The following is a 13,049-nucleotide window of genomic DNA, read 5'->3' as shown; positions in this document are numbered from 1 at the left end:
CAGCCTGGTACGTAGCTCTAATGCAAGTAAATCTGCGGCAAAGAGCGCAGCAAAGTGATTAGTTCGATGAAAGTTGTTTTCGCCGCTGCTGCTAATTGAATGTAGACGGGGAACAGATGCTCCTTTTCTAGCCGGCATTAGACCACGAGGTGCAGGTCAGAGCGGACATGTAAAATGGTGTAATTATGTGGAGCCGCTCTCTGCTGGAGTCCCGGCAGTCAGTCAGTTGCCTACGTGTAGTAACGCAGATGACAGGAAGCACAGCGTTGTATGTAGCCCTGATGCAATTAAACCTGCGGCAAAGAACGCAGCAAAGTGATTAGTGCGATGAAAGCTGTTTTCGCCGCTGCTGCTAAGTGACAGTAGACGGGGAACAGATGCTCCTTTTCTAGCCCGCATTAGACCACGTGTTGCAGGTCAGAGGGGCCAGGTGAAATGCAGTAATGACGTGGTATCGCTCTCCGCTGGAATACCGGCAGTCAGTCAGTTGCCTACGTGTGGTAACGCTGATGACAGGAAGCACAGCCTTGTACGTAGCTCCTATGCAAGTAAACCAGCGGCAAAGAACGCAGCAAAGTGATTAGTGCGAAGAAAGTTGTTTTCGCCGCTGATGCTAGGTGAGGGTAGACGGGGAACAAATGCTCCTTTTTTGCCGGCAGCAGACCACGTGGTGCAGGTCAGAGGGGTCAGTTGAAATGCTGTGATGACGTAGTATCGCTCTCCGCTGGTATCCCGGCAGTCAATCAGTTGACCACGTGTGGTAACGCAGATGACCGGAAACACAGCCTTGTACATAGTTCTGATGCATTTAAACCTGCGGCAAGGTGCGCAGCAAAGTGATTAGTGGGATGAAAGTTGTTTTCGCCGCTGATGCTAAGTGAGGGTAGACGGGGAACAGATGCTCCTTTTTAGCCGGCAGTAGACCACGTGGTGCAGGTCAGAGGGGCCAGGTGAAATGCTGTGACGACGTTGTATCGCTCTCCGCTGGTATCCCGGCAGTCAATCAGTTGACCACGTGTGGTAACGCATATGGCCGGAAACACAGCCTTGTACATAGCTCTGATGCAAGTATACCTGCGGCAAATAGCGCTACAAAGTGATTAGTTCGAAGAAAGCTGTTTTCGCCGCTGATGCTAAGTGAGGGTAGACGGGGAACAGCTCCTCCTTTTTTAGCCGGCAGCAGACCACGTGATGCAGGCCAGAGAGGCAAGTTGAAATGCTGTGATGACGTAGTATCGCTCTCCGCTGGTATCCCGGCAGTCAATTAGTTGGCCACGTGTGGTAAAGCAGATGACCGGAAACACAGCCTTGTACATAGCTCTGATGCAAGTAAACCTGCGGCAAAGAGCGCTACAAAGTGACTAGTGCGAAAAAAGCTGTTTTCGCCGCTGCTGCTTAGTGAGGGTAGACGGGGAACAGATGCTCCTTTTTTAGCCGGCAGCAGACCACGTGGTGCAGGTCAGAGGGGCCAGGTGAAATGCTGTGATGACGTAGTATCGCTCTCCGCTGGTATCCCGGCAGTCAATTAGTTGGCCACGTGTGGTAACGCAGATCACCGGAAACACAGCCTTGTACTTAGCTCTGATGCAAGTAAACCTGCGGCAAAGAGCGCTACAAAATGACTAGTGAGAAGAAAGCTGTTTTCGCCGCTGCTGCTTAGTTAGGGTAGACGGGGAACAGATGCTCCTTTTTTAGCCGGCAGTAGACCACGTGGTGCAGGTTAGAGGGGCCAGGTGAAATGCTGTGATGACGTGGTATCGCTCTCCACTGGAATACCGGCAGTCAGTCAGTTGCCTTCGTATGGTAACGCAGATGACAGGAAGCACAGCCTTGTACGTAGCTCTGATGCAAGTAAACCTGCGGCAAAGAGCGCTGCAAAGTGATTAGTGCGAAGAAAGCTGTTTTCGCCGCTGTTGCTTAGTGAGGGTAGACGGGGAACAGATGCTCCTTTTTTTAGCCGGCAGTAGACCACGTGGTGCAGGTTAGAGGGGCCAGGTGAAATGCTGCGATGACGTGGTATCGCTCTCCACTGGAATACCGGCAGTACATCAGTTGGCCACGTGTGGTAACGCAGATGACCGGAAACACAGCCTTGTACATAGCTCTGAAGCAAGTGAACCTGCGGCAAAGAACGCAGCAGTGATTAGTGCGTTGAAAGCTGTTTTCGCCGTGGCTGCTAAGTGAGAGTAGACGGGGAACAGATGCTCCTTTTCCATCTGGCATTAGACCAAGTGGTGCAGGTTAGAGGGGCCAGGTGAAATGCTGTGATGACGTAGTATCGCTCTCCGCTGGTATCCCGGCCGTCAATCAGTTGGCCACGTGTGGTAACGCAGATGACCCGAAACACAGCCTTGTACATAGCTCTGATGCAAGTAAACCTGCGGCAAAGAGCGCTACAAAGTGACTAGTGCGAAGAAAGTTGTTTTGGCCGCTGCTGCTAAGTGAGGGTAGACGGGGAACAGATGCACCTTTCCTTCCTGGCAGCAGATCACGTGGGGCAGGTCACAGGGGCCAGTAGATATGCTGTAATGACGTGGTATCGCTCTCCGCTAGAATCCCGGCAGTCAATCAGTTGCTCACGTATGGTAACGCAGATGACCGGAAGCTCAGCCTGGTACGTAGCTCCGATGCAAGTAAACCTGCGGTAAAGAGCGCAGCATAGTGATTAGTGCGATGAAAGCTGTTTTCGCCGCTGCTGCTAAGTGAGAGTAGACGGGGAACAGATGCTCCTTTTCTAGCCGGCATTAGACCACGTGGTGCAGGTCATAGGGGACAAGTCAATTGCTGTAATGATGTGGTATCGCTCTCCGCAGGAATCCCGGCAGTCAGTCAGTTGCCTACGTGTGGTAACGCAAATGACCGGAAGCACAGCCTTGTACGTAGCCCTGATGCAAGTAAACCTGCGGCAAAGAACGCAGCAAAGTGACTAGTGCGATGAAAGTTGTTTTCGCCGCTGCTGCTAAGTGACAGTAGACAGGGAACAGATGCTCCTTTTCTAGCCCGCATTAGACCACGTGGTGCAGGTCAGAGGGGCCAGGTGAAATGCAGTAATGACGTGGTATCGCTCTCCGCTGGAATCCCGGCAGTCAATCAGTTGCCGACGTGTGGTAACGCAGATGACCGGAAACACAGCCTGGTACATAGCCCTGATGCAAGTAAACCTGCGGCAAAGAGCGCAGCAAAGTGATTAGTTCGAAGAAAGTTGTTTTCGCCGCTGATGCTAAGTGACGGTAGACGGGGAACAGATGCTCCTTTCTTAGCCGGCAGCAGACCACGTGGTGCAGTTCAGAGGGGCCAGGTGAAATGCTGTGATGACGTAGTATCGCTCTCCGCTGGTATCCCGGCAGTCAATCAGTTGATCACGTGTGGTAACGCAGATTACCGGAAACACAGCCTGGTACGTAGCTCTGATGCAAGTAAACCTGCGGCAAAGAGCGCAGCAAAGTGATTAGTGCGAAGAAAGTTGTTTTCGCCGCTGATGCTAGGTGAGGGTAGACGGGGAACAAATGCTCCTTTTTTGCCGGCAGCAGACCACGTGGTGCAGGTCAGAGGGGTCAGTTGAAATGCTGTGATGACGTAGTATCGCTCTCCGCTGGTATCCCGGCAGTCAATCAGTTGACCACGTGTGGTAACGCAGATGACCGGAAACACAGCCTTGTACATAGTTCTGATGCATTTAAACCTGCGGCAAGGTGCGCAGCAAAGTGATTAGTGGGATGAAAGTTGTTTTCGCCGCTGATGCTAAGTGAGGGTAGACGGGGAACAGATGCTCCTTTTTAGCCGGCAGTAGACCACGTGGTGCAGGTCAGAGGGGCCAGGTGAAATGCTGTGACGACGTTGTATCGCTCTCCGCTGGTATCCCGGCAGTCAATCAGTTGACCACGTGTGGTAACGCATATGGCCGGAAACACAGCCTTGTACATAGCTCTGATGCAAGTATACCTGCGGCAAATAGCGCAGCAAAGTGATTAGTTCGAAGAAAGCTGTTTTCGCCGCTGATGCTAAGTGAGGGTAGACGGGGAACAGCTCCTCCTTTTTTAGCCGGCAGCAGACCACGTGATGCAGGCCAGAGAGGCAAGTTGAAATGCTGTGATGATGTAGTATCGCTCTCCGCTGCTATCCCGGCAGTCAATCATTTGACCACGTGTGGTAACGTAGATGACCGGAAACACAGCCTGGTGCGTAGCTCTGATGCAAGTAAACCTGCGGCAAAGAGCGCAGCGAAGTGACTAGTTCGATGAAAGTTGTTTTCGCCGCTGATGCTAGGTGAGGGTAGACGGGGAACAAATGCTCCTTTTTTGCCGGCAGCAGACCACGTGATGCAGACCAGAGAGGCCAGTTGAAATGCTGTGATGACGTAGTATCGCTCTCCGCTGGTATCCCGGCAGTCAATCAGTTGACCACGTGTGGTAACGCAGATGACCGGAAACACAGCCTTGTACATAGTTCTGATGCATTTAAACCTGCGGCAAGGTGCGCAGCAAAGTGATTAGTGCCATGAAAGCTGTTTTCGCCGCTGCTGCTAAGTGACAGTAGACGGGGAACAGATGCTCCTTTTCTAGCCGGCATTAGACCACGTGGTGCAGGTCAGGGGGGCCAGGTGAAATGCAGTAATGACGTGGTATTGCTCTCCGCTGGAATCCCGGCAGTCAATCAGTTGCCGACGTGTGGTAACGCAGATGACTGGAAACACAGCCTGGTACATAGCTCTGATGCAAGTAAACCTGCGGCAAAGAGCGCAGCAAGGTGATTAGCGCGAAGAAAGCTGTTTTCGCCGCTGATGCTAAGTGAGGGTAAACGGGGAACAGATGCTCCTTTTTTAGCCGGCAGCAGACCACGTGGTGCAGGTCAGAGGGGCCAGGTGAAATGCTGTGATGACGTAGTATCGCTCTCCGCTGGTATCCCGGCAGTCAATCAGTTGATCACGTGTGGTAACGCAGATGACCGGAAACAGAGCCTGGTACGTAGCTCTGATGCAAGTATACCTGCGGCAAAGAGCGCAGCGAAGTGATTAGTTCGATGAAAGTTGTTTTCGCCGCTGATGCTAAGTGAGGGTAGACGGGGAACAGATGCTCCTTTTTTAGCCGGCAGCAGACCACGTGGTACAGGTCAGAGAACCAGGTGAAATGCTGTGATGACGTAGTATCGCTCTCCGCTGGTATCCCGGCAGTCAATCAGTTGATCACGTGTGGTAACGCAGATGACCGGAAACACAGCCTGGTACGTAGCTCTGATGCAAGTAAACCTGCGGCAAAGAGCGCAGCAAAGTGATTAGTGCGAAGAAAGTTGTTTTCGCCGCTGATGCTAAGTGAGGGTAGACGGGGAACAGATGCTCCTTTTTTAGCCGGCAGCAGACCACGTGGTGCAGGTCAGAGGGGCCAGGTGAAATGCTGTGATGACGTAGTATCGCTCTCCGCTGGTATCCCAGCAGTCAATCAGTTGGCCACGTGTGGTAACGCAGATGACCCGAAACACAGCCTTGTACATAGCTCTGATGCAAGTAAACCTGCGGAAAAGTGCGCAGCAAAGTGATTAGTGCGAAGAAAGCTGTTTTCGCCGCTGCTGCTAAGTGAGGGTAGACGGGGAACAGATGCACCTTTCCTTTCTGGCAGCAGATCACGTGGGGCAGGTCACAGGGGCCAGTATATATGCTGTAATGACGTGGTATCGCTCTCCGCTAGAATCCCGGCAGTCAATCAGTTGCTCACGTATGGTAACGCAGATGACCGGAAGCTCAGCCTGGTACGTAGCTCCGATGCAAGTAAACCTGCGGTAAAGAGCGCAGCAAAGTGATTAGTGCGATGAAAGCCGTTTTCGCCGCTGCTGCTAAGTGAGAGTAGACGGGGAGCAGATGCTCCTTTTCTAGCCGGCATTAGACCACGTGGTGCAGGTCATAGGGGACAAGTCAATTGCTGTAATGATGTGGTATCGCTCTCCGCAGGAATCCCGGCAGTCAGTCAGTTGCCTACGTGTGGTAACGCAAATGACCGGAAGCGCAGCCTGGTACGTAGCTCTGATACAAGTATACCTGCGGCGAACAGCGCAGCAAAGTGATTAGTGCGATGAAAACTGTTTAGAAGCTGCTGCTAAGTGAGGGTAGACGGGGAACAGATGCTCCTTTTCTTGCTGGCAGCAGATTACGAGGGGCAGGTCACAGGGGCCAGTTGATATGCTGTAATGACGTGGAATCGCTCTCCGCTGGAGTCCCGGCAGTCAATCAGTTGCCCACGTGTTAACGCAGATGACAGGAAGCACAGCCTGGTACGTAGCTCTGATGAAAGTAAACCTGCGGCAAAGAGCGCAGAAAAGTGATTAGTGCGATGAAAGCTGTTTGCGCTGCTGATGTTAAGTGAGGGTAGACGGGGAACAGATGTTCCTTTTCTTGCTGGCAGCAGATTACGAGGGGCAGGTCACAGGGGCCAGTTGATATGCTGTAATGACGTGGAATCGCTCTCCGCTGGAGTCCCGGCAGTCAATCAGTTGCCCACGTGTTAACGCAGATGACAGGAAGCACAGCCTGGTACGTAGCTCTGATGAAAGTAAACCTGCGGCAAAGAACGCAGCAAAGTGACTAGTGCGATGAAAGCTGTTTTCGCCGCTGCTGCTAAAGACAGGGAACAGATGCTCCTTTTCTAGCCCGCATTAGACCACGTGGTGCAGGTCAGAGGGGCCAGGTGAAATGCTTTGATGACGTAGTATCGCTCTCCGCTGGTATCCCGGCAGTCAATCAGTTGATCACGTGTGGTAACGCAGATTACCGGAAACACAGCCTGGTACGTAGCTCTGATGCAAGTAAACCTGCGGCAAAGAGCGCAGCAAAGTGATTAGTGCGAAGAAAGTTGTTTTCGCCGCTGATACTAGGTGAGGGTAGACGGGGAACAAATGCTCCTTTTTTGCCGGCAGCAGACCACGTGGTGCAGGTCAGAGGGGTCAGTTGAAATGCTGTGATGACGTAGTATCGCTCTCCGCTGGTATCCCGGCAGTCAATCAGTTGACCACGTGTGGTAACGCAGATGACCGGAAACACAGCCTTGTACATAGTTCTGATGCAAGTAAACCTGCGGCAAGGTGCGCAGCAAAGTGATTAGTGCGATGAAAGTTGTTTTCGCCGCTGATGCTAAGTGAGGGTAGACGGGGAACAGATGCTCCTTTTTTAGCCGGCAGCAGACCACGTGGTGCAGGTCAGAGGGGCCAGGTGAAATACTGTGATGACGTAGTATCACTCTCCGCTGGTATCCCGGCAGTCAATCAGTTGACCACGTGTGGTAACGCAGATGACCGTAAACACAGCCTTGTACGTAGCTCTGAAGCAAGTAAACCTGCGGCAAAGAGCGCAGCAAAGTGATTAGTGCGAAGAAAGCTGGTTTCGCCGCTGATGCTAAGTGAGGGTAAACGGGGAACAGATGCTCCTTTTTTAGCCGGCAGCAGATAACGTGGTGCAGGTCAGAGGGGCCAGGTGAAATGCTGTGATGGCGTAGTATCGCTCTCCGCTGGTATCCCGGCAGTCAATCAGTTGATCACGTGTGGTAACGCAGATGACCGGAAACAAAGCCTGGTACGTAGCTCTGATGCAAGTTTACCTGCGGCAAAGAGCGCAGCGAAAAGATTAGTTCGATGAAAGTTGTTTTCGCCGCTGATGCTAAGTGAGGGTAGACGGGGAACAGATGCTCCTTTTTTAGCCGGCAGCAGACCACGTGGTGCAGGTCAGAGGGGCCAGGTGAAATGCTGTGATGACGTAGTATCGCTCTCCGCTGGTATCCCGGCAGTCAATTAGTTGGCCACGTGTGGTAACGCAGATGACCGGAAACACAGCCTTGTACATAGCTCTGAGGCAAGTAAACCTGCGGCAAAGAGCGCTACAAAATGACTAGTGCGAAGAAAGCTGTTTTCGCCGCTGCTGCTTAGTGAGGGTAGACGGGGAACAGATGCTCCTTTTCCTAGCCGGCAGTAGACCACGTGGTGCAGGTTAGAGGGGCCAGGTGAAATGCTGTGATGACGTGGTATCGCTCTCCACTGGAATACCTGCAGTCAATCAGTTGGCCACGTGTGGTAACGCAGATGATCGGAAGCTCAGCCTGTAACGTAGCTCCGATGCAAGAAAACCTGCGCCAAAGAGCGCAGCAAAGTGATTAGTGCGATGAAAGCTGTTTCCGCCGCTAATGCTAATGGAGAGTAGACGGGGAACAGATGCTCCTTTTCTAGCCGGCATTAGACCACGTGGTGCAGGTCAGAGGGGCCAGGTAAAATGCTGTAATGACATGGTATTGCTCTCCGCTGGAATCCCGGCAGTCAGTCAGTTGCCTTCGTTTGGTAACGCAGATGACAGGAAGCACAGCCTTGTACGTAGCTCTGATGCAAGTAAACCAGCGGCAAAGAACGCAGGAAAGTGATTAGTGCGATGAAAGCTGTTTTCGCCGCTGCTGCTAAGTGACAGTAGACGGGGAACAGATGCTCCTTTTCTAGCCGGCATTAGACCACGTTGTGCACGTCAGAGGGGCCAGGTGAAATGCTGTGATGACGTGGTATGGCTCTCCACTGGAATACCGGCAGTACATCAGTTGGCCACGTGTGGTAACGCAGATGACCGGAAACACAGCCTTGCACATAGCTCTGAAGCAAGTAAACCTGCGGCAAAGAGCGCAGCAAAGTGATTAGTGCGATGAAAGTTGTTTTCGCCGCTGTTTCTAAGTGAGGGTAGAGGGGGAACAGATGCTCCTTTTTCTAGCCGGCTTTAGACCACGTAGTGCAGGTCAGAGCGGACAGGTGAAATGCTGTAATTATGTGGTACCGCTCTCCGCTGGTATCCCGGCAGTCAATCAGTTGCTCACGTATTGTAAAGCAGATGACCGGAAGCTCAGCCTGGTACGTAGCTCCGATGCAAGTAAACCTGCGGTAAAGAGCGCAGCAAAGTGATTAGTGCGATGAAAGCTGTTTTCGCCGCTGCTGCTAAGTGAAAGTAGATGGGGAACAGATGCTCCTTTTCTAGCCGGCATTAGACCACGTGGTGCAGGTCATAGGGGACAAGTCAATTGCTGTAATGATGTGGTATCGCTCTCCGCAGGAATCCCGGCAGTCAGTCAGTTGCCTACGTGTGGTAACGCAGATGACCGGAAGCACAGCCTTGTACGTAGCCCTGATGCAAGTAAACCTGCGGCAAAGAACGACGCAAAGTGATTAGTGCGATGAAAGCTGTTTTCGCCGCTGCTGCTAAGTGAGGGTAGATGGGGAACAGATGCTATTTTTCTAGCTGGCGGCAGACCACGTGGGGCAGGTCTCAGGGGCCAGTTGATATTCTGTAATGACGTTGTATTACTCTCCGCCGGAATCCCGGCAGTCAGTCAGGTGCCCGCGTGTGGTAACGCAGATGACAGGAAGCACAGCCGTGTACGTAGCTCTGATGCAAGTAAAGCTGCGGCAAAGAACGACGCAAAGTGATTACTGCGATGAAAGATGTTTTCGCCGCTGCTGCTAAGTGACAGTAGACGGGGAACAGATGCTCCTTTTCTAGCCGGCATTAGACCACGTGGTGCAGGTCAGAGGGGCCAGGTGAAATGCTGTAATGACGTGGTATCGCTCTCCGCCGGAATCCCGGCAGTCAGTCAGGTGCCCACGTGTGGTAACGCAGATGACAGGAAGCACAGCCGTGTACGTAGCTCTGATGCAAGTAAACCTTCGGCAAAGAACGACGCAAAGTGATTAGTGCTATGAAAGATGTTTTCGCCGCTGCTGCTTGGTGAGAGTAGACGGGGAACAGATGCTCCTTTTCTAGCCGGCATTAGACCACGTGGTGCAGGTCAGAGGGGCCAGGTGAAATGCTGTAATGACGTGGTATCGCTCTCCGCTGGAATACCGGCAGTCAATCAGTTGCCCACGTGTGGTAACGCAGATGACCGGAAGCACAGCCTTGTACGTAGCCCTGATGCAAGTAAACCTGCGGCAAAGAACGACGCAAAGTGATTAGTGCGATGAAAGCTGTTATCGCCGCTGCTGCTAAGTGAGAGTAGACGGGGAACAGATGCTCCTTTTCTAGCCGGCATTAGACCACGTGGTTCAGGTCAGAGGGGACAAGTAAATTGCTGTAATGATGTGGTATCGCTCTCCGCTGGAATCCCGGCAGTCAGTCAGTTGCCTACGTGTGGTAACGCAGATGACAGGAAGCACAGCTTTGTACGTAGCCCTGATGCAAGTAAACCTGCGGCAAAGAACGACGCAAAGTGATTAGTGCGATGAAAGCTGTTTTCTCCGCTGCTGCTAAGTGAGAGTAGACGGGGAACAGATGCTCCTTTTCTAGCCGGCATTAGACCACCTGGTTCAGGTCAGAAGGGACAAGTAAATTGCTGTAATGATGTGGTATCGCTCTCCGCTGGAATCCCGGCAGTCAGTCAGTTGCCTACGTGTGGTAACGCAGATGACAGGAAGCACAGCTTTGTACGTAGATCTGATGCAAGTAAACCTGCGGCAAAGAACGCAGCAAAGTGATTAGTGCGATGAAAGCTGTTTTCTCCGCTGCTGCTAAGTGAGAGTAGACGGGGAACAGATGCTCCTTTTCTAGCCGGCATTAGACCACGTGGTTCAGGTCAGAGGGGACAAGTAAATTGCTGTAATGATGTGGTATCGCTCTCCGCTGGAATCCCGGCAGTCAGTCAGTTGCCTACGTGTGGTAACGCAGATGACAGGAAGCACAGCTTTGTACGTAGCCCTGATGCAAGTAAACCTGCGGCAAAGAACGACGCAAAGTGATTAGTGCGATGAAAGCTGTTTTCTCCGCTGCTGCTAAGTGAGAGTAGACGGGGAACAGATGCTCCTTTTCTAGCCGGCATTAGACCACGTGGTTCAGGTCAGAGGGGACAAGTAAATTGCTGTAATGATGTGGTATCGCTCTCCGCTGGAATCCCGGCAGTCAGTCAGTTGCCTACGTGTGGTAACGCAGATGACAGGAAGCACAGTTTTTTACGTTGACTTGCAGGTTGACTTGCATCAGAGCTACGTACCAGACTCTGGTAACACTTGTTGCGGGGCTTGTCGGTGCATAGTTCTATGTTCAAATGTTAGCGCAAAAATATAAGAGACAATCACAAGATCACTTAGCAGCAGCGGCGAAAACAGCTTTAATCGCACTAATCACTTTGCTGCGCTGTTCGCCGCAGGTATACTTGCGTCAGAGGTACGTACCAGGCTGTGCTTCCTGCCATCTGTGTTACAAGTGGGCAATTGATTGACTGGCGGGGTTCCAGCGGAGAGCGATACCACGTCATTACCGCATTTCACCTGGCCCCTCTGACCTGCACCACATCGTCTGCCGGCTAGAAAATCAGCATCTGTTCCCCGTCAACTCTCACTTAGCAGCAGCGAGAACAGCTTTCATCGCACTAATCACTTTGCTGCGCTGTTCGCCGCAGGTATACTTGCGTCAGAGGTACGTACCAGGCTGCGCTTCCGGTCATCTGCGTTTCCACACGTGGGCAACTGATTGACTGCCGGGATTCAGGCGGAGAGCGATACCACCTCATTACAGCATATCAAATGGCCCCTGTGACCTGCCCCACGTGGTCTTCTGCCAGCTAGAAAAGGAGCATCTGTTCCCCGTCTGCCCTCACTTGGCAGCAGCGGCAAAAACAGCTTTCATCGCAATAATCACTTTGCTGCGCTCTTCGCCGAGGTTTACTTGCATCAGAGCTACGTACCAGGCTGTGCTTCCTGTCATCTGTGTTACAAGTGGGCAACTGATTAACTGGCGGGGTTCCAGCGGAGAGCGATACCACGTCATTACACCATATCAACTGGCCCCTCTGACCTGCACCACGCGGTGTACTGCCGGCTAGAAAAGGAGCATCTGTTCCCCGTCTACTCTCACTTAGCAGCAGCGGCGAAAACAGCTGTCATCGCACAAATCACTTTTCTGCGCTCTTTGCCGCAGGTTTACTTGCATCAGGGCTACGTACCAGGCTGAGCTTCCGGTCGTCTACGTAACCACACGTTGACAACTGATTGACAGCCGGGATTCCAGCGGAGAGCGATACCACGTAATATAGCATATCAACTGGCTCCTCTGATCGGCACCACGTGGTCTAATGCCGGCTAGAAAAAGAGCATCTGTTCCCCGTCTCTATCACTTAGCAGCGGAGGCGAAAACACCTTTCATCGCACTAATCACTCTCCTGCGTTCTTTGACGCAGGTTTAATTGCATCAGAGCTACGTACCAAGCTGCACTTCCGGTCATCTGCGTTAACACGTGGGCAACTGATTGACTGCCGGGATTCCAGCTGAGAGCGATACCACGTCATTACAGCATATCAACTGGCCCCTGTGACCTGCCCCACGTGGCCTGCTGCCAGCTACAAAAGGAGCATCTGTTCCCCGTCTACCCTCACTTAGCAGCAGCTTCGAAAACAGCTTTCATCGCACTAATCGCTTTTCTGTGCTCTTTGCCGCAGGTTTACTTGCATCAGAGCTACGTACCAGGCTGTGCTTCCTGTCATCTGCGTTTCCACACTTGGGAAACTGACTGCCGCGATTCCAGCGGATAGCGATACCACGTCATTACAGCATATCAACTGGCCCCTGTGACCTGTCCCACGTAATCTGCTGCCAGCAAGAAAAGGAGCATCTGTTCCCCGTCTACCCTCACTTAGCAGCAGCTTCGAAAACAGCTTTCATCGCACTTATCATTTTGCTGCGCTGTTCGCCACAGGTTTACTTGCATGAGAGCTACGTACATGGCTGCGCTTCCGGTCATCTGCGTTAACACGTGGGCAACTGATTGACTGCCGCGATTCCGGCGGAGAGCGATACTACCTCATTACAGAATATCAACTGGCCCCTGTGACCTGCCCCACGTGGTATGCCGCCAGCTAGAAAAGGAGCATCTGTTCCCCGTCTACCCTCAATTAGCAGCAGCAGCGCAAACACCTTTCATCGTACCAATCACTTTGCTGCGCTCTTTGAAGCAGGTTTTCTTGCATCAGAGCTGTATCAGATAGCAGCTTATCAGCCCGAGAACGGCGGGCCGCATCTTTCCCTCCCTCGTTCCCCTTCCCCTCTTTCGTTT

The sequence above is a fragment of the Amblyomma americanum genome, unplaced genomic scaffold (genome assembly GCF_052857255.1).
Source record: "Amblyomma americanum isolate KBUSLIRL-KWMA unplaced genomic scaffold, ASM5285725v1 scaffold_40, whole genome shotgun sequence".
Taxonomy (NCBI): domain Eukaryota; kingdom Metazoa; phylum Arthropoda; class Arachnida; order Ixodida; family Ixodidae; genus Amblyomma; species Amblyomma americanum.
This window is presented reverse-complemented; position numbering follows the sequence as displayed.